The sequence below is a fragment of the Pinus tabuliformis genome, chromosome 9 (genome assembly GCF_031772625.1).
Source record: "Pinus tabuliformis cultivar Carrire ecotype Pingquan chromosome 9, CPIR1, whole genome shotgun sequence".
Taxonomy (NCBI): domain Eukaryota; kingdom Viridiplantae; phylum Streptophyta; class Pinopsida; order Pinales; family Pinaceae; genus Pinus; species Pinus tabuliformis.
In genome coordinates this window covers 1,960,450,568-1,960,471,476 of record NC_142307.1, presented here as the reverse complement: position 1 = coordinate 1,960,471,476, position 20,909 = coordinate 1,960,450,568, and positions in this window count along the sequence as shown.

The following is a 20,909-nucleotide window of genomic DNA, read 5'->3' as shown; positions in this document are numbered from 1 at the left end:
AAAAGCTTGGCAAAAAGCCCGTTTTTTGAGTTATGAGGAGCTATTTATAAAAAAAATAATGACTTTTGAGCTTCCGCATGACTCTTGAACTCCTATGACTATTCATATTCAATATATGTCTCTTTACATTCCAATGTGTGTCTTTTCATATTCCACAGGTGTCCCTTGGACTTCATTACATAACATTTATTACATAAGACAATTTACAAATGAGATTGTGGCCTAATAAGACAAAACTTATAAAAGTACCAAGACTCATTAAATAGATAAATATTTTTCTTCTTCATGGAGTTCATTTTTAATGTAAGTGTTCCATGCTCTAAACTCCTTCATGATGTCTTCGATCCAGTTTAGAAAGTCCTCTTTATAACACATCTTCACCTCCATTGCCTCTGTCAGTATGATCTTGTAGCTAGACTGCACATTATTCCATAGCCATGAAATATTCATGTGCACTTTAAATGGTGCAAATGAATACTACTAAATAATGTCCTTGGTTGCCTCCAAGCCTTCTAGTTATGTTACTTGCTTGATTTGTTCAATGTAATCCCTTATCTCCTGAAAGATGACTTCCTTGCCTGTGATTGCTTCAAGAGATATGATGGCGAGCATCCCCTGTTTTTGTGTAAGAGACTCAAACCCATTATGCAGTAGTTATAGGCACCCATGGATGTTAATTGATTGTGCTTTGATATGCGAGTAGTTATGTAGGTGGAGTCTCAAATGATCTCTATTAAGCTTTGCAACAACCTTATCCTTCTTTTCCAAGTGCTGCATAGCATTTGGATATTTGGCAGTCCACTCTTGCATCTGGTCAACTACTCTGGTTTCTATCTTCAGGAGTTTCACCACTTCTTATGCGCTCTTTTGAATTCTAATGATAGGCGCCATGACCTGTCATATAAGTATCATCTCATCATATAGTCATGCCATAATGTCTTCAATTAGTCCCAATTCATCTAGCATGGACGAATTCCATTCTGCGGTATTGGAGCTTTGTGATGATAGCCACTGGTTCTCCGTTGCAATATGTTCTACTTGTTTCTTCCTCGCTGCAAGTTCTCTTCTCAACCTGAGATTCTCACTCAACAAGTATTCTGAGTTATCTTGTGCCACTGTGGCGAATACAACATTTTTCACCATGACTGCCCTTGGATTCCTTATAGTGTTGGAGGTGATCACCTTTTCCGTTTCTACTGAGACTGTGTTTTGAGGATCATTGAGAAAGTACCTATGCCTTTGTTGCACGATCCTCTTCTTCAACTGATCAAACATTACGCTGCAAACATCCATGACTCAGTTTGCTAGTGGAGTTGTAATTCCCATCTCTCCGGATAGAATATGACCTATTGTGAGTGATTGTTCACTTGGAGTATTGGGCTCTGTTAGAGCCTAGATTTGTCTCAGGCTGAAAAGACAAGGTTCTAGGTCCACATCAAACCACGCTCAGCCTCGTAGCTAGCCCTACGAGGACAGGAGAGGGCTCTCTCCGGGTCAATCTCGGAAAAAGGTAATCGATGAGGCTCGAGATGACTCAATTTGCAACTGATATTAGGCTAGGTATTAAGTGTAGGGATTTGATTTGGTTTTTTGAGGGTTTTGTTGAAAAAACGGGAAAGGAAAATTGGGCTTGGGGATGACGCATAGTTTCTGTAGAGTTCCATTTGGGGCAAGGAAGGCAATCGTTTTGATGCTTTAAAGTGAGTGAGATGGATAGATCAGACTGGTGAGAAGCTAAGGAGAGCAAGAGAGTCTCAAGAATTCCCCTTAAACAGATGAAAACATGAAAATTTAAACAAATTCAAAGGCAGAGCATAACAATTATGGATTCTACCTTAATCACTCATTTGTTCAAATTTAGAAGAAGAAGCTTGAAAATGATACACATAACACTAGATAAACTTACAATTACTCAGAGAAGCACACCATCAAAACATAAAGCCACATGGATCCCAAACAGTGCTGCAAAACCCTGGTCTTTCCTTAGCCAAAAATGCAGAAGTGAATGTACAATAGAGTGCCAAACTTTTCCCAAGAGTCCAACCCTGAAAATGACTTAGAAATTACATGATATAGACAAGACCAACCCATTCCCTTGCCTCTAGGGATCGAGCTCATCATTCTAGGAGTTGTTTGAACCAATTCTAAACAAGGAACTGAAAACTAGGTAGTCAAACAACTTACCCCTATATGCTAGGAAACTGATTCATTCACTCACATTTCACCTTTTGGTGAATGAATCTTCTAGCACGAGTAAAAATGTGCCAATATTACATCATGCTTGTCAAATTACATCATGAAAATTCAAGAATAAATTCAAGAAGCAAAACTGGTCAAAACTGGGCGAATTGCTGAGCTGAACAGTGAAAAACAAGCCAAAATTCTCTGTGCGCCGCGCCAATTTATCTGTGCATCGTGCCACTTTGAGGGTGAGTTTGAGGCACTTACTGAAGTCCAAATTGGGACCAAGTGTGCTTTTTGGAAATACCTACCTATCTACTTTCCAACCCAAGTGGAATTTCTGAATTTGGTGCCCATTTTCCCCTCCAAAACCTCAATCTCCCAAGACTGCTTTCTGTGTGTGAAATTAGGGGCAGAGAGGTCAGTTTTAGGGTGTTTTTGACCTCCTGAGGACTCAAAACTTGCCCAAAATTCTTGGCCATGCACCAACAGTCATGATTTTTCATGAAAAATCCAAAAATATAATTTTTTTTCATTTGGAGCCTCCTATCATAAGCGCGTGCCATGTGGCGCGGCGCACAAGGAGAAAAACCCTGTTTTTTGCACAAAAATTTACAAAAATACCAAAAATGCCCCAAATTTCTTGAAATTTAGGTTGGAGCTTCCTTTTCAAGTGTTATGCCGGGCTAAAGAGGCTTCGGCCAATATCTAAAGATGATCAAGCTCCCTTTTCCTCTTTTGCTTCCTTATGGCCTTCCTCAATTTTGCCTTCAAATTCCTGATTCAGGCCTTGCACACTTTGTTTCGTGCCATGTAATGGAAAGCCATGTGTCTCAAAAATGCATGATCTTTGTCAGCCTTGTCCAATAGCCTCTCTAGGTGCATGTTCACTCTCTCGAGATTGGCCTCCCGATCCTCATTAATTTCTTGCTCCAATGACGTGAGCTCAACTCTTCTCCTTTATGCAGCTTGGCGATGCTCATGAATGTTCTGTAGCTCCATGATTGCTTGCTGATCCTCAAGCTATTTGTTCCTCTGCTCAAAGTACTTCATGGTCCACTTATCCCTTTCCAAGTCAAGGGATAAGGCTTCGATCTCTGATTGCTGCTCCTGGATGATCTCTCTAAGTTTGGCGCTTTGTGGACCTGTATTTGTATCATCATCATGAAGGAGAATGAAGTCGGTCTCTCGTTCACCTGATGTCCCCTCATCCTGCATTGGCCTCTTGCCTTTGTCCTGTACCTGTGATGCTGATGGAGGAAGCGAGGCCCCTTCCACCCCAGGTGGAGATAACACTCGCTTTGCCGCTGCAAACAAATGTCCGGTGCCTCTATGATATGTGATGAATACCGGCACACTAGCAGTCTCATGGAGCTCATACTGATGAGAAGGTTCACCTTCATGCTTAACCTTTGATACTCCCCGTGAAGTTTTGAAGAAGTCACAAGAGATGAAATCATCCCAAGTGATGCCCTGCAATCCAAGCTGATGAACCACCAAAATCTTAATAAGAGCAAAATGATATACACTGTTAAGTTGCTGCTGAGGGGTTTTATGCTATATAAAGGTGGTCATCCTCTCTATGTTCCGGAAAATGAAATACGGAATGTTCATCATCCGTACCTTGGTGAAATGCATGAGCTACCTGATGTGATAAGCATAAAGACGAGAGAACCGTCCCTCACAGCTGAAATATTTCATGATCAATCTCATTAGTGGAGCATATTCATCTTTCAGATACCGAAATGAGAACACTCTCTTGAGCTGCCTCAAGAAACTGGTTTTAATGTATGGCTCATAATGCTGCCAGTCAATCTTCTGTTTCTTGTGCCAAGGTTCACCAATATTCGATATACCAGTTGCTAATGAGATAGATTTTGGTGTAAGTGTGAAGGTGACACCAACCAAGATAGCTTGATCTCCGTGCAAGTGAAACACAAAAAGATGAGCCAACTCATGATGAAATTGGACACTAGCCACCTTTTGACAAAAATCATAGCATGATTGATGCTGAAAACACTGCATAGCAAGAGGGCAGGCCTGCAATTCTGTAAGGGTGATTAGTTCTTCCCTAACATGTCTGCCACTTTTATGAGGCCTCCGGGGTGCCTATTCTTCCAAGGGAGAGTCACTTTGGGTTTCCACCTCATAGTCCGATGAATGCTCAGATGCCATGACTGCTGTACAAAATACCTTGAAGACAAAGCTACTGCTGTATATAAACTGTACTTGGACTGCTCTTTTTGGTGTTGTATTCAAATTCTGCCACCAAGGGAAAAAACAAATGCAATAGGGACTGTTAGGAAGGGGAAACAATAGTGAGGAATGGGAATTATTGGGAGAAATTTAATAGGGAAATATGGGAGAGGGTTTGAGGGATTGATGTATGGGAATAGGGTTTAGGGTTTGGGATTATTGTATAGGTTTTGAGGTGTGAGGTTGGAGGATTTGGGATAGAGTATGTAGGAGAAGGGAGTAATGAATTTAGGTGATAGGGAATTAGGGATTGGTGAAGATAAGGGAACAAGGGGAAGGAGAAATGATTTTGGTGGCAAAACTGTGAGCTCTGAAACCTTGGCAACAAATTTATTTGTGTTTATAGAAAGAGGGTTTGAATTTTTGTTTCAACCTTTATCACCCTTACACCACCATCTCTTATCATAAAATTTGATGCAACATCAAGATAGCAAGCCTACCTGGAAAATCCACGCAAGGAATGAGCAATTTGGAGAACTTTGAGACAATTTCATGCTTTGAACTGTGTGTGCCATGCCAAAAACCCAGTGCACCGCGCGCTCCCTGTGTGTCACGCCCGTTCAAAATAACACTGGGCGAAAACTCCCAGTGCGTTGCGTGCTTCCAGTGCGCTGCGCCACCTGTTATGTGCGCCGCGCTGGCTAGCTGCAAGCTCTTTCGCCCCAAAACACACACTTGCTCACCCAATTTGCTTTGACATGCTTTTCCTCGTCCTTGGCATGCAGAATGACATTCATCTTCATGGAAAGAGCTTATAAAGACATTGATTTGATTTTTGGTTCTTCAAAACCCAATTTTGTAATGTTTTGAATTTGGCACTTTTTGACCATTAATAGAACTTTGACTTTTTGTTTCCTCCTTGATTTTTGGGTTGAAATGATGAATTTATTGGAAAATTTTTGCAGGAATAGCTGACATGGGATTTGGCAAAGGAGACCATGGCTGCGCCTGAAGAATTCAGGAACTGAAAATTTTGGAAAATTATTACAAAAAATGAAATGTCAACTTGTGTTCAAAACAGAGTTTTGAAGAAAAGTCATAATCCATCCATATGGCGATAAAAATATTTGAAATAATAACTTATCAAGAACCTCATCAAGAACCTCCCTCTAACCTGCTGGCTTTATTAGACCTTGTGAAGACACAGCTTGACTAACCCTAGACCTAATGACTAAAATGACTGTTATGACCTAGAGACTGAAACAGGACTGCAAATGACTTTTAAAACTTGATTTTGATGGACAGACCTGAGCCAACAGTGCAAAGTGCGAGGGGGATGAATGACAAAGCCCTTCCGTCAGATTTATGGCATGCTCCTAACGGAATGAAAATGATCGAGCGAGATGGGACACCTAAACATGAAATGCAAAAAGAGTTGATCTCTGATGGAGGGATGACCAGACCGACTCTAACAGGCTCATCATCCATGGGATGGATGGTATATTTTTCCGATAACTACTCCTCCTCGAGCTCTTGAGTCAATTGTTCTTCTTCTAACCTTTGTGCTGCTTCCTCCTCCTGAGCTGCCTCTTCTGTTCTTCCTTTATCTATCTCTTCTATTCTTCTTCTGCCTGTTGCTTCTTAAGCAACTCATCTTTCTTCCTCCTCTTCTTATTCCCCTTCTCTCCTCTCTAGATCTATTTGTGTAGCTCTTGTTTTTAAAGGATGGACATTCCATTTCTTGCTACTCTTGCCCGATGAATACCTAATACTTTCCTAGGAGCTAACTTCTTTACTTGAGGTGTTGTTTCCTCCTCCTCCTACTCTTGTTCCTACAAGTCCTGACCTGATGGATCGTGGGGTGAACTAGTCTCAATGGCTAGATGTGTCTTAATTTGTTGGTCGGATAATCAATCTTGCAGACAAGGCCGATCTCCCTAGTATCAGAAGATAGTCTAGCAACAAATAGACAAACAAACCTATCTTTCTCTAGACATATGCGATTTATAAGTAAATACTACAAAGGTGTTAAGATCCTACCTTAGATCCAATGCTTGTTCATTGTAGTCATCCTTCAATTGTTCGAAAGAGTTATCTTTAAAGACCTGCAATCACAAACAAGCAAACATTAAATAGAACTTGCATAGAAAATATCATAAATCATGTCTATTATGGTGATCAAGGAATCCATAAAATAAACCATCAATTAACAGCTTATTGAGAAAAACAAATTTGTTTGTATTAACTTTGAAGTAGAAGAACCTTACAACCTTTTCAGCCTTGATATTGAAAAAGCTCTTCCTGGGGTCTGAAATAGGAATTTCCTTTACTTTGACAAGCCTTGCACTCTTCCAAATGAGATCTTAGAGGTATGTAATCTTTCCTCATAAAGACTCAACTAAAGAAGACTAAGTTCTAGTAGCGTTTCACCTCAAAAATATTCAAATTCTAACCTCCCAAGTAACCAGCCCAATGCTTCATTTTATAGTGTAGAAGAGGAGGTTACAGGTCCACCTATGAAGGGATAGAATCCTCCTTTAAAGGGATAAGCTCCTCACATCAAGGGGTTAGCTCCTTAAGGTATGGAGTGCATGAAACTTAAAGGAGAGAACTTGCCACCTCAAGATTCCTTCCAGAAGCTTCTAGAAATGACTAAAAGTGAGTTTTTCAGAATGTATTGATGCTTTTTAACTTTTACAGGGGTCCGCACCCATAACACAGAGACAGTGCGGTCAGGTGCGCAGGAGACTTGACCATTAGGTGCGGGACCGCAGGTAAGACAGAGAGAAAGTGTGGAACCAGAGTTTTAAAGACTTTGAGGGCTTTTCTATTGTTTTCAAAGCTTGGTATTAGGAACTGATGCTTTAGACTTGCAGAGGAGGCAAGTATGAGTGGTAATGAACTCACACAGATAGCAGAATTTCAAGGTGACAATTTTTAGTGCAATAGATTGCCCCCTAAAGTGCGAAGTCTGTAATAGATGAAGATAGAGTCTGTCATTTATGAAGAGTGAAGTACTTTATCATTTCAAGGATCATCCTGTGGACACCCCAGTCGGAACCTGTAAAAACATTCAATGCAAAATATAAATATGTAAACATATCATCGTTGAGGTAGGCATTCCCATACTCAGATCAAAACTGACTAGAAAACTAACTAAACTGTTTTGGCACAGGAATGATTTTGTAATTCATTAAGAGTATAGACATGTGTAGACACATTATGGATGCAACCATCTGTTTATGAATATTCCACTGTATAATGAATAACAAAATTCCTCGCAGCCTGGATGGTAGAAACTAGATCCAGGGTCTTGATTTCTGCTTCCCGAACTAGTACGATTCTATCCATGTGAATGAATGTGTTGAAGTCGAACATGGTAGAAACCACTTGATTACCAGTCAATGATGTGAACTGTTAACAAGTGTGAGAGAAACCACCAGTAATGTCAATGGCTCTTAAAGTACTTAGTACAATCTATGAAATGTGAATAAATGAGCTGAAGTCGAACATGTCATAGAATCATTCGATCAAAGGTCATTGATGCAACCTATTGTTGAAGGCAAGAAAACTGCCATTAGGGCATGCAGTTTTCAAGGTACTGACGATTTCTAGATCAACTTCCTAGATAATGAGCTGAAGTCAATAGAAAGCGATCCGTAGTAGGTAAGCCCACAACATGAAATCATATATCAAGTTTTGAAGAAATATATTGGCAAGGACTGACTTAGGGATGGTCAAAATGGATGACAGATATTTTGCAGATGAATGGTTTGTTTGAACTGTTCTCTTGAACACATAATGACACTGCAAATGGATTGGTGGCAATTGACCCAAAGCTAATACCCATAAACCAGCTGAAGACTTTCATTGTGTTTTGATTAACTGTTAGGCAAAGGATTTTCCTAACCCAGGTGAACAAAATGTGTTGTGTTCAAGAGTGGTTGACGAGTTTTTTTTTTACAAAACAAAGTGTAACAAATAGGTTCATTTTTCTCTCTTTTCCCCCACCATTTCTAGCAAGTACCTCTTTATTTTTGACAAGCTTAAGGAGGATAACATTTGATTGTTTATAAGCTTATCCTTCGGATGAGTCCAACTTAGTTTAAAATTCGAACCCTAAGAAGGAGTGGTTCATTCCTGTTTAAAAATTGAACAGGTTCTTTACTGTTAGATTTTAACAAGTTCGGTATAGGAAAACTTGGTGTTTTTCAATTTTAGGGAGTCAGAAGAAAAACTTAAGAAAACTCCATGGGGGTATTTTTTCATAAAATAATCCCTTAGGTCCGAAAAAGGATAAAATAATACAGGAGGGATGACATTTTCAATACTTTAACGAGCTGAAAAGACAAGATATCAACAATCTTTTCATATTTAATGAGTCTGAAAAGGGTTTAAAGAGGAATCTATTGACCGTAATTAGTCAACGTGTACCTTTTTCGTAAATAGTCCATTTCAGTCCATAAAAGGGGTAAACTTATACTGAAGGGATGATTATTCATTTATTTTAACGAGTTCGAACAATCAAGTGCTCGGCAATCTTTTCAATTTTCGAGAGTCTGAAAAGAGCTTAAAGAGGACTCCAATGTTTCGCTTTTTCGTAAATTTTTGAAAGAGTCTGAAAAAGTGATAAAAGTATGCTCTTTGTTGAAAAATGATCAATTTTCCCGAAAAATCCAATATTCTACACAAAAACTCAAAACATTACACATACCTGTTTAAGATAAATAAAAATGATTTAAAAATTTACCTTTTTAAAGTGAAAAATAAATAAATTAAAAATTCATTTATTAAAAAAAACTTATAAAAAGGGCTTTTCTAACTTCATTTTTACCATTTGAGTTCAGAGTAAAAAGTGAGAGCTTTTGGGTAAGAAAGTTCCTGTGAAGATTTTGGAAAATCCGTCCGTCGGAATAAAAAACCGTCAGCTCTAGGTAATCCACGACCTCCTTAACTTGCATTTCATCCGTTTACATTTTGGTTTTAGGCTTTAAATTTGATTTTTAAAGGAAAAATAGGTTTAGAAAATCGCTCGCGGGGGTTTGCAAGTGCAACATGCGGCCCCTGCGGACCCTGACTTTTTTCTACAAAGAAAAAGTCGTGGGTCCACACCTATTGCTTATAGCCCATGCGGACCTACGTACTGTTTGTAAATAGCGGGCGCGGGCCCCGCGAAATGAATTTTAAAAATTAAATTTCTCCATTTTTGCCCAAAATTTTCCGAACAAGGTTGTTCTAATATGTCTTTTTATGCATTGTAGGACATTCTAAATGCTTATTTGGCGAGAACGCGAGCATGAGGATGTAGATTTTGCCGCATTGAACCATATGCCCACATTGCAGACATTGAGAGCATGCAGGTTGCTTAAGTTCTGGGGCATACAGGGTATGAGGGCCCAAGTAGACCTCTTGCAATCACTGGTAGATAGATGGAACACACAAGACTAGTGCTTCGTGATTGGTGGCTACCGGCTCGAAATCGAGTTGGAGGACATATACTTCCTGATTGGTTTGTCCAAGAGGGGCGAACAATTATCTGTTTTCGGGACTAGGCCAAGTGGCCAGTCTGTCGCTAGTCTTCGATTGGAGTTTTGCGATGATCAAACAAAGGGAAAACAGATTGATATTAAAACTATCAACCGTCCTAAGATTAAGGTTATTGCATTCACTGTTACCAGGCTATGCGGGAGTGCAACATTGCATGTGGCTACTGGATCCCAGATGTAGATGGTTGTAGACTATTTTCGAGGCACCATATTCAACTGGTGTGAGGCTGTGTTGGAAAATGTGAAAGGCCAACTTGCAGAGCAAAGAATGGACATCTGAAGAACTTTGGATATGGATTCATTGTAGTCAGCTTTGCTTTAGATAGGATCCCCATGTTAGCTCCACAGCATATTCATGTTGATGCTGGTCTTCCTCGAGAGCCTAGGATAGTTCGCTAGGTTGCTTTGATGGCCTGCCACCCTGAGGAGGGTACAAAGGTTGTTCGGTTTCCACCTGAGTATTTTCGTTGGTTGAACAACCAAATTTTTGTGATTCAGGATTTTCCATATGCCGGGATGGATTATCGCGGTGACCCAGAAATGATTCTTCCACCAGGAGAGCAATGGGATGATTCAGGTAAAATCATTTTCAAAACTTTCTAAGTTTGTTTTTGTTTGTTTTTGTTTTTTTTTGTTTTTTTTGTTTTTTTAAATTTTTTTATTATTATTATTTTAAATCGTCCAAAACTGATAATCAAAAGTTTAAATGTAGATGTGGGTCCACAATGACCAGCCGCTCTCCAATCTTTTGAGAGGAGACACCTAGCTACAGCAGCACCAACCCCACAGGACCAATCAGCAGAGATCTTGATCGAATTGGAGCATCATCTAGAGCGCTTGACACTAGATATTCCAGAGATTGATATAGATGATATTCCACTTAGGTTAAAGAGATATGTGATTGGGGTCCCAGGACCTTTTAGGAGGTTCCTATGTAGGGTGGCCCGAGCAGTGGTTTCTTATCGTGATCATTGCCACGGATAGGATGATCGATTTTGTAGACTCATGACATTTTTGACCTTTTGTATTATCATTTTTGTCGATCATAAGGTGTTTTTCAACCTATGATCGAAGACGATGTATATTTTGAAACACACTTCTATGCTATGATATATCATCATTACCGGCTATCTTGTGTAACATGTTATCGAATGTTATTAAATTTACTGTTTTGATTATTGCAAATGTCTATTTATCATACTAGAAGCAACTACATCTGCTAATGTATTTAAATGTCTTGGAATATGCTAATATTCAATGTAATCAAATTCACGTTCCAAGAGACAAACTCTCAAAAATAACCTTAACAACACTAGATTTGTAATGGCATAAACCCTGTTAAGCTGTAATACAACGAGTTCAGAATCCAACCTAACAATCAAACTCCGAATCCCAAATGAGATGGATTCAGATAATAACTCAATCACTGCACTATACTCTGCAATGTTATTCATTGTTTGACCAAGGCTTACCCAATGCATATATACTAAATCATCAGAGGGTGAATAGATAACCCAAGCTACAGAAGAAATGTTCCGTGTACTATGACAAGCACCATCAGCAAAACCAATGTATGTTTGAAGAGATGTCGACATCTGCAATATCAAGAGTAAAATCAAGATAAGCAGGAATAATGATAATTGCACTCTCTAAACTAGGCACACTTTTCTAATCTAGAACACACTAGCTGTAAAGAAACTAATCTAACAAAAAATCTCCACCCAGAATTTAAGCATAATATCTCTTCAGATAAAGTCCATTTCTGGGTTTACCCAAAGAGACACCGTCAAAATCTATCAATTCGTTAGCCCCTTTTGCCAGCTTTCGCTTAACAATGTAAGGACCATGCCACATAGGTACAAATTTTCCAGCCCCTAGCTTATCGTTTGCTTGATCATATAGCAAAACTAGGTCTCCTTCTAAAAAATTACGAGGTGTAACATTTCTGTCGTATTGAGCTTTTTTCGTTTCGCATGAGTCTCATTTGCTATTGCGGCAGTGCATCGATTCTCATTTAACTGAGCTAAGTACAAAAAACGTTTCTCTTCTTCAGAAGTAGCTGGGAGTAATTCTATGGCTAATTGTAATGACAGAATTTCACATTCAATAGGTAACATTGCTTCCAAACTGTAAACTAGTTGAAAAGGAGTGAAACCAATTGATGTTTTTACTGAGGTCCGATATGCCCAAAGTTCTGAAAATAGCATGGTATGCCAATTTGACTTATGAATACCAATGATCCATTTGATCATAGTGACTAAAACTTTATTAATAGCTTCAACCAGACCGTCAGCCTGCAGGTAATACGGAGTAGAACTATCATGGTGTAGGCCAAGTTGATCTGTCAGTTCAGTCATCATGATGTTTCGAAAGTGACTTCCATGATCAATAATAATAGCTTGAGGAACACCGAATCTAACAATTATATGATTGAATACGAAAGTTGCAGCAGTCTTGCTGTCTGCCGAAAATGTAGGCATCGCCTCGGCCCACTTAGTAAAATAATATACCGCTAGGATAATATACGCATGCCCCCGACTGAGTGAGGGTTACATGTAATAAATTCAGTACCCCACTTTGAGAAAGGATCGAAAACAATTATAGGGTGAAGAGGAGCAGGTGGAGCACGCATCTTACGATCAAAGATTTGACAATTGTGGCATTTCTGGACTGCATAGATACAATCTTTGAATAAGGATGGCCAGAAATAACCAGTGCGCAATATCTTTTGGGCTGTGGCATACCCAGACATATGACCGCCACATGCTCCAGAGTGACAGTCATTCAAAACCTTTTCAGCTTCTTCATGAGTTAAACAACGTCGGAAAACAGAATCCGCTCCATGACGATAAAGTGTATCACCAATAATATTGTATTGTTGGGATTGGAAACGTATTTTCCGTCGCTGAGATCATGAGATTTCAAGCTGAAAAGATTGGGTTTGGAGATAAACAATAATATCTCCATACCAAGGATCAAGAGTACTGATAAGAAACAAGGATTCATCCGCAATGGGCTCTTCCACCACAGTTTCAGTATCAGTACGTTGGAAATCACACATCAGTTCAGAAAAAACCAAAGATTTATTTGCCTTGGATTTTTCAAATTCCAAGTCAAATTCCTATAGGATAACTATCCATTGGAATACTTTCCCCCTAGCAATTGTTTGGTGAAGATATACATCATAGGGTTATAGTCATAAATTATCGTGATTTTGCGTAATAAGATGTAGTGACGAAATCTTTAGACAACTTGAAGAACTGCCAAGGCCAGTTTCTCCACATGCGAATATTTAAGCTCAGTCGGATGCAAAGTTCGACTAAGATAGTAAATCACATGTTCATTGTTGAATTCATCTTCCTGAACTAAAACCATCCCAATGGTGGAATGAGAAGCAGCGAGGTACAAAAAGTAATCCTGGTTGTAATTGGGAGGATGCAGTAACGGTGCATGGGTCAACGCGTGTTTGAGTGCATTAAAAGATTGATCAACAATCTCATCCCAAAAGAATGGCATGTTCTATTTTAATAACCTGATAAAACCTTTCGTCATCTCAGCGTAGTTAGGAATGAAACGACATAAAAAGTTTACTTTCCCATGCAAACTTTGAAGTTGGCGAAGAGTCGAAGGAGGAGGTAGATTAACGATAGCTTCCACCTTCGAGGGGTCGACATGAATGCCTACCTTTGATACGATAAATCCCAGTAAGCAACCTATTTCTACACAGAATACACATTTGTTTGGATTCAACTGAATTTGATAATGCTTACATCTCATAAATATAGCTCGTAAATGAGTGAGATGATCAGCTCTACGCAATGAGTGGGCAGGTAAATCATCGAGATAAGGTTGCACAATGTGCTTGATGTCATGTAATGCGTAAGACATAGCCCTTTGAAAAGTTGCTCCAGCGTTCTTTAATCCAAAGGGTAATTTTCAATAAGAAAATGTCCCCCATGGGCAAATGAAAGTTGTTTTAGCTTGATCAGCAGGGAATATGTTGATTTGATTGTAACCGGAAAAATCATCCATAAAGGAGAACATTTCACTGCGGCACAATCATCAATAATTTGATCGATATAAGGGGTTGGATAATTGTCTTTAGGACAAGCCCGATTAATATCCCTATAGTCGATACATACTCTTATCGTTCCTTGTTTTTTGTTGACAGGAACAATATTCGATACCCAATCGGTTAAAGGAATTGGATAAATGAAACCTGCATGAAGTAATTTCTCAATTTTGGCTTTGATAGCAGCAACTTTTCGTGGATGTATTTGACATAAGATTTGTCGGACAGGTTTAGCATCCGGGTATGTTTTAATTTCATGGACAACAATTGATGGATCGATTCCTAGAATTTCTTCATATGACCAGGAAAACACTTCACGGAATTCTTGAAATAGGGATTTATAAGTGTGGATTTCATCGTCCGTATAGGAAGCACCTATATGAATGTTTTCAATAATTACAGGGTTAAATGAAATGTCAATAGGAACCGTTCGAGAGATATTCCCCAAATTTAACTCAAAATCAGAGTTTTGCAATGGATTTTGCGGGTCTTTGACATAATCAATAGTAAAAATAGAAGAAAATTCATTTTCAAAATGATCAAGCTCAGGTAAAAACGAAGATCGGTGATGAAGATCTTCCCATGGTAAATCACCAACAGACAAAAGTTCACGAATCTGCTCATCAGTATGAACATGAAGTGTTGATGAAGCTGAGGTTGATATCGAAAGTGATTCCTCATGGACCACATTCATTGGATCAGTTTCGGTTGAATAGGCATCAGAAAACAACTGTACAACATGATATGCAATTTCAAAGGGACTCAGAGGCATTGCGCCACCAAATGAATCCACCTCAGAATCGGAAGGTATGATCCAAGGATCATCAAAAGTAAGAGTATTCAATGAAATCATATGAATAGTTGCAATAGAAGGCGATACGTTAGGAGGAGGGAAGGAAAAAGTTCCTAGTAAACCAGAATCTTTAATCAAACCTACGCCAACATCCTTATAAGGGATAGTCATTTTACCGATGTGCTGAATACTATCTAAAGAGGCTAGGTCGGATGAGAAATAAGTCAACTGGTCTATCGTGACGATCTTTCTGTTATGAGGAAACTTGATAAGCCGAAAAACTGATGAAACAATAGCAGTCATAGCATAAGACCAACTGCGACCCAAGAGAAGGTTGTAATCTAGAGGGGCATCAATGTTATGAAACCAGCTCAAGAAAAGATAGAAAATATAGATCAACGCCTTAGAATTCAGCCTCTTCGAGGGGGCAACCTCCTTTACATTACATAAATGAACAATTCTTCGATGATTCAAATGACAAAGCCTCCTTTCTATATATAGGAGTCTAATGAGTCACAATATAACCCAGCTGACCTAACAATAATAATATAAAGCCACAAAAATAACAATAGAGGGATTCTATGGGGCACAGTAATAACAATATGGGGATAATAGGGGTACAACAATATTAATAAGGGGTACAACTACAATAGTAATGGGGTAATCACTAGTATTATAGGGACCCAACATGCCCCTCTCCTTCAAAAAAGTGTTGTCCTCAATGCTTGAGTAGTTCTGGATGCTTCTGTATAAAATTCTCATCCCCCCATGAGGAATATTCAGCAGATAAGTTCTTCCACTTGATAAGATACTCTGAAATTGATCGATTTCGTAGCTGTCGAGTTCTTGTTTCTGTGACTGCTTCTGGTTTCAATATAATTTTTCCTTCCTCGTCAAGTTCTGGCAATATTGTTTGAACTGGGAGCTTATCGCCTATAACCTTCTTTAAACATGAAACATGGAAAACTGGGTGCAATCGAGAAGCTGCAGGAAGCTCCAATTTGTATGCCATAGTACCAATCTTTTGCAACACCTTGTATGGACCATAATACTTTGGTGATAATTTATTATCCTTCTTAGCTTGCTTGAGGGACATTTGCTTATATGGTTGTAGCCGTAGGAATACCCAATCACGTACATCAAAACTTCTTTCGCTATGATGTTGATCTGCTTGTTGTTTCATTCTATTCTGTGCCAACAGGAGGTTATCCTTTAAGAGTTGGAGGACTTATTGTTGATGTTCGATGTGATGTTCCACTGCTTGAACCTTAGAATTTTCTCTTAAATATGATGTGATGGATGGTGGCTGATACCCATAAAGTGCCATAAATGGGGTCATTTTTGTTGTTGTATGGAAGGAAGTGTTATACCACCATTCAGCCAGAGGCAACCATTTGACCCATTGTGTCTGTTTATCAGATACAAAGCAACGAAGATATCCTTCCAAACATTTATTTACTATCTCAGTTTGCCCATCAGATTGAGGATGATAAGATGAGCTATGAGCTAACTGAGTACCAAGACAAGAAAATAATTCTGTACAAAAATTTCCAATGAAAATGGGATCTCTATCACTTATAATAATCTTTGGGTTTCCATGTAGCTTTTGAATTGTTTCCATAAATGCAGTAGAAACTGTACTGGCTTTAAATGGATGTGATAATGCACAAAAGTGTGCATACTTGGTAAGTCTGTCAACTACCACCATGATGACACTCTTTCCCTCAGAGTTGGGTAAACCTGTGATAAAATCCATTGAAACCTCCTCCCAACGTTGGCTTGGAATGGATAAAGGTTGTAATAGACCCGGTGTCTTAATTGTTTCAACTTTATTTTGTTGGCAAACCAAACATTCCACCACAAACTTTTGAATATCTGATTTAAGGCCATCCCAAAAAAATTCCTTCTTAACCCTGTGGTAAGTTTTTAAAAATCCCGAGTGCCCTCCTAAGGGAGAAGTGTGCAATTCCATAAGAATCTTTTGTTTTAGCTGGGAATTCTTACAGAGGTATAAGCGATCTTTGTACCATAACAAATCATTTTTCTAGCTAAATGTATCCGACGTACTAGAATCTTGTTGTAACTTTCGAGTAAGTGCCCACACTTCTTCATCATTCTTCCATTCCTCCCTTGCTTCGTTTATCCAATCTGGTTGGATAATAGAAATGGCGCACAACAATGCTTCCACATCCTCATCCTTTCTTGAGAGTGCATTTGCCACCACATTTTGCTTCCCTTTTTTGTATATGATTTCAAAGTCATAACCCAACATCTTTGTGACCCACTTTTGTTGCTCTTCAGAGGATAATCTTTGTTCTAAAAAGTATTTAAGGCTATCATGATCCGTTTTCACCTTGAAGTGTCTTTCCATTAGGTAGGGTCGCCATTTCTTAAGTGCATGGAGTATTGCCAACATTTCCTTCTCATAAATAGCTTTATGTAAAAACTTTCCCTTGATTGGACGACTTTCAAAAGCAATGGGTCTTTCATCTTGCATTAAAACAGTACCAATTCCATTTCCTGAAGCATCACATTCCACAATAAAGGTTTTTGTGAAGTCCGGTGTAGCTAAGATAGGTGCTTGGCACATTGCCTCTTTAAGATGTTCGAAGGCCTTTGTTGCTTCTGGAGTCCATGAAAATGCATCTTTCTTCAATAGTGTTGTTAGAGGTGCTGCTATTCTCCCATAATTCTTAACAAACTTGCGATAATGCCCTGTCAACCCGAGAAATCCTCGCAGATGCTTTATGGATGTGGGGATTTTCCATTCCTTAATAGCTTTAATTTTGCTAGGGTCTACCTTAACTCCTTCATGAGATACAATATGACCCAGATATTCCACCTCTTGTACTCCAAAGAAACATTTTGATCTTTTTGCATATAAGTGTTTCTCCTCCAATAGTTGCAGCACCCTGTCAACATGTTCAACATGATCCTTCCAAGACTTGCTGTAGATTAGTATATCATCAAAAACTACTAACACAAATTTTCTAAGGAATGGTTTGAAAATTGAATTCATCAAACCTTGAAATGTCGAAGGTGCATTGGTAAGGCCAAAAGGCATGACCAAAAATTCATAATGACCCTCATGAGTTCTAAATGCTGTTTTCGGGATGTCTTCAGTCTTCATTTTGATTTGATGATATCTTGAATGAAGATCCAACTTGGTGAAGTAAATTGATCCATGCAATTCATCCAGTAATTCATCAACGACAGGAATGGGAAAATTATCTTTAATAGTGAGCTTGTTGAGCTCCCTATAATCTAGACACATGCGCCATGATCCATCCTTCTTGTGCACCAATACTACTGGAGCAGAGAAAGAACTTTGACTCGACTGAATTATACCAGCCTCTAGCATTTCTGCAACCATACGTTCAATTTCACTCTTTTGGGCATAGGTACATTTGCACGCCCTGATGTTTGGAGGAACACTTCCTGGAATCAGATGAATAGCATGATCATGATCACGAATAGGTGGGAGACCTTTGGGAGTCTCAAATACCTTGGAATGATTGTCCAAGACTTTTTGGAGATCTGGAGAAATAGATGATTCCAATGTGGAAACATCTAGTGTACATAATTGTGCAATTACACCTTTTTGTTCATTTTTTAGAAGCTTTGTCATACCGTTAGAGTTGATTATCTTTCCCGGTTTCCCTGCAATACCCCTTAATTCAACTTCCTTTCCTTTCACAGAAAATTTCATGAAAAGTTCTTGAAAATTAAAAGCTATTGTACCCAAGGATTGTAGCCATTGGACTCCTAATACAACATCAGCACCTCCCATTGGAATGGAAAGCATTGGGCTAGTCAATACATATTCTCCCATGGATAGCTTGATATTATGGCACTTTCCAGAGAAATTTATTGTTCCTCCATTTGCAACCATCACTTGACACTCTGGTGCTGGATATAAGAAGCAATTCAATTCTTTTGCTACCTTACAATGAATAAAATTGTGGGTACTTCCTGAATCAATCAACACTATTACCTTTTTCTTCTTGATTTGTCCTTCTATCTTGATGGTTTGAGGAGTGGTAGTTTCCACCACTGCATTACAAGATATGGTCGGATTCATTTGTTCTTCATCTAGGCTTTGTTCCTGGAGTATATCCTCTTCTTTTGACCTTTCTTGCTCCTTTTCTTCTTCCTCTTCACAATCTATGTAGAATAATTTATTCTCAGCACACTTATGACCTTTAGTGTATTTGCTATCACAACTGTAACAAAGCCCTTTTGCTATTTTTTCTTCCAATTCTTGTGGTGTCAACCTTATAGGTTGTGGAAGACTAGCAGCAACAAAACTTCCGTCTTTATAGTTGTGAGTGGTATGCTTCCTGGTTGCCATAATTTTGCTTTCCATTTTTCTTGCTAACCTAAATGTCTTCTCTAATGAATCAGGTTCCCAAAGGTGAACATCATGTTGGATATTATCCTTTAAAGACCCTATGAACACATCAATCCTATGATCCTTTGGAATATTTTTTACTCTTATGTTCAATTTTTGGAACTCCTCAATGTGCTCCATTATTGAACCCTTTTGTTTGAGACTTACCAATTGGCTAAAAAAAGTGTTGCTTTTTGTATCCTCATAATGTGCTATAAATTCTTCCGTAAAAATTGCCCAAGTTATAAATTGTTTACGAGAGAAAAGCCATTGATACCATACAAACTGATTTGGTTCCAAATATAAAGTTGCAAAACGTACCTTTTGTGTGTTTTGCACATTATTGAGATCGAAAAATTGCTCCATTTGTAATATCCATGTCGCGGGATCCTTGCCATCAAACATATCGATTTTTGGAATATGGTGCATCTTCGATCCAACATTAGAGTCTATGGAATCATGATTAACATTTCCTTTGTTCGCATCATGAGTTTCCTTTACTCCCCTTTCACCATTAGTAAGTATTTCTTGTAGAAAATTTGTCAAATCTGCCTTCAAATCTATCTTCAAATCGTCAATCTTGGCTTCCACGCCCTTTATCTTAGATTCCACGCCATTTATCTTAGCTTCTGTTAGGTTTTGTGAGAGTGAAATTTGTTGCAGCTGGTCTTGTAATTTTGATATATCATGTAGCATTTCTTCCTCTTCTTCATGAGTCATGCTAGAGCTTTCAGATTGCTTACTAGGTGTTTTCATTTTCTTTCCTCGGGGCATCAGTTACCGATACTAATGCTCTACTATGCCCTTTGAATTCCTTCAAAATAATTTTTCAAACCAAGCTTAAGCAAAAATTTAAAAAATCTACACACCTTTTTTCACTTTGTAGGAGCTCGATATTACCTCTGATGTATCTCTGTAATTTCAAATCATCCAGTTCTAAAATTGCGACCTGCGGTAGCCCTCTGTGTCCTCTTTCCAGTGCCACCAGTCTGACCTCAATTGGATTATCCAATGTAGAGTTATGCCAAATCTCCCACAGTGACCTGATTATAGACTAATTCAGTAGAGCGAACTTGTACGACGTGCCACGTGTCCCTGTTTCAACCTTTGGCTCTGAAAAATATATACAAGAAACTATAGTCCGTCCTCTTTCTATACCTTCTTACAAAATTTCAATCTGCTGCTCAGAGAGAAAGTTATCATGATTTTCCCCAGGTCACCTGTTTGGAATGTAATTCAGGAGTTTGCAAAAAGACCAACTTCCTCAGATCATATCTCCACAAATATAACACTAAAAGCTCTGAATTTCAGACCCACAGTTCAGTGCGATTTCATCTCAAATGGGTTTTTTTTTTCACTTCTGAAACATCGCAGAAAAAAGTTATAGCGAAAATTCCACGATGACCTGTTTGGAGTAGCGAAACCCTAGAATCCAAAGCTCTGATCCCAAATGTTATAAAACCAGCTCAAGAAAAGATAGAAAAGATAGATCAACGCCTTAGAATTCAGCCTCTTCGAGGGGGAAACCTCCTTTACATTACATAAATGAACAATTCTTCGATGATTCATATGACAAAACCTCCTTTCTATATATAGGAGTCTAAGGAGTCACAATATAACCCAACCGACCTAACAATAATAATATAAAGCCACAAAAATAAAAATAGAGGGATTCTATGGGGCACAGTAATAACAATATGGGGAAAATAGGGGCACAACAATATTAATAAG